This window comes from Psammomys obesus, unplaced genomic scaffold (genome assembly GCF_907164565.1).
Source record: "Psammomys obesus unplaced genomic scaffold, mPsaObe1.curated_primary_1811, whole genome shotgun sequence".
NCBI classification, from domain to species: Eukaryota; Metazoa; Chordata; class Mammalia; order Rodentia; family Muridae; genus Psammomys; species Psammomys obesus.
The window spans coordinates 52,112,526-52,114,430 of NW_026591086.1; positions in this window are offsets into that span (position 1 = coordinate 52,112,526).

Below are 1,905 nucleotides of genomic sequence, written 5' to 3' on the forward strand. Positions count from 1 at the left end.
TCAACGTTCAGTCTAGGACATGTATGAAGGTACATTCTTTTTATAGTTAAATTAAGTGTGCATTTCAGAATTGCATTAAAAAAAGTCTCCATACATGCTCAGTTAGTGATTGTTGGAGTTATCAGAAGTCTACCTTGGAAAGCCTGAATTCCATAACTACCAAACTAAGCACTTGTGCTATTAACAAACTCTGCACATCAGTTTACCTAAGGCTAGTTAGTCTCCAGTACCCATAGCTAAACATGAATTCCTTCTTCATACCACACTGAAACAGCACTTGAGTTTTATAAAATGTAGTTATAATAACTTTTATTAGAAAAAGAATTGAAAAGGAAAAACATACAGTAAAGGTCAGAGAGTACTATTCTCATTTCTGATCCTCTTTTTTTTTAATCTTAGGAATTTTGATGAGAACAGTTTGGGGCTATGAAACTGGTTTGCAGTCTCTCTATTGAACATGCGTGGATGATACACGCATGTTCTGGTTGGAGAAATGTTGCGGTATATCAGTCTAGTGGTTCTTTGGAAACCTCCTTCAAAATGACATTTGTAATTATTGAATTCACACAATGATATCTCCAGAACATTATATTTGATTAAAATGTTCTACTGCTTTCAAATTACATTTTTTTAAAAAGTTAGACTTGCTAGGTAAGCAAATTAAATTCAGAAAGAAAGCAGCATTTCTTTGCAATTATATGCTATTTCACACTTAGTTCTGCTGTTTGTCCAGATCAATTTCTGTGAACTAAATATGGTTACAGTATTGTTTCTCAGCAGGAATTTAAATGTTTCCTCTATACTGTTTAGACAAATAACATTGAAATTTAGCTTAGTCCATTAATCTAGAAAGTCAAAGGAAATACATAAATAGGTTGTTACGTTGTGAAATTATGTTGTTTGATTTCTGTCTGTTGTTTCACTAAATAATAGAGAACTGTAAAGAGGAGCATATGGCTAGTATTGAAGAGAAGTGACTCCTTTCCTTCGAAAGAATCATATTAATCTAATTTGTTCCAATAAACTATTAAATAGTATACTTTTCCACCAGAACGAGGATATTATATTCTTTAGGAAAAATTACCATATTTTAATATTGAATCATATAGGGAAACAATATAGCTACCATCATAAAAGTTCATTTTTACTTCTTCATGAATAATGAATTCTTCTTTATAAAATGCTGAATGTCATAATGCTGTGGAGATGCAAACGTGATGAAGATATAACTATTATAGTTAGAGCAGTAACAATATAAATTTGTTACCAGGGAAATGGTTCTTCTCTTGAAAAAGAATTCAGTCCTGGAACAAACAGTGCAAGTAGAACTTTATCAAAGCAAAGAATGTACTTCAAAGGTGATTGCAGTGTCTACTCTGAATTTAGAGTGGTAGGACAAATTGTTCTATGCTAAATTTTCTTTTAATATCCTTCCCTTTCATGATGCCATTGTTAAATTTATCCTTTGGATATCAACTTCATTTAGTACCATTCCACTGTGTGAGGTCTAAGATCAGAATGCAGTTTTTATTTTCTCTCTTCCCTGCCTACAAAGATATTCCTCAGTAGTTGTGTGCACTCGTTGCAAAAATGCCCTGGCACCATAATTTCTTATAGGGAGTGAAAATATACCTGCGATTTCTTCAAGTACACACATACACAAGGGTATATGTTAAATATATTTTAGTGACAACCACATACAGAAATAGTTTCTGTCATTACCCCACTCTAATTTATTGATTCCCTAATCAGAATATATCTAACCACAAAAATGTGGTTTTAGGTTGTTGAAGAAAAAAAAGCTGCTATAGTGCTTGTGTTATAAATCAATGAGAATCAAATAAACACTATGTAATCATGAAGATAATTTTTCTTATTTCGTATGCTAGTGTAAAAAGGTTGTAA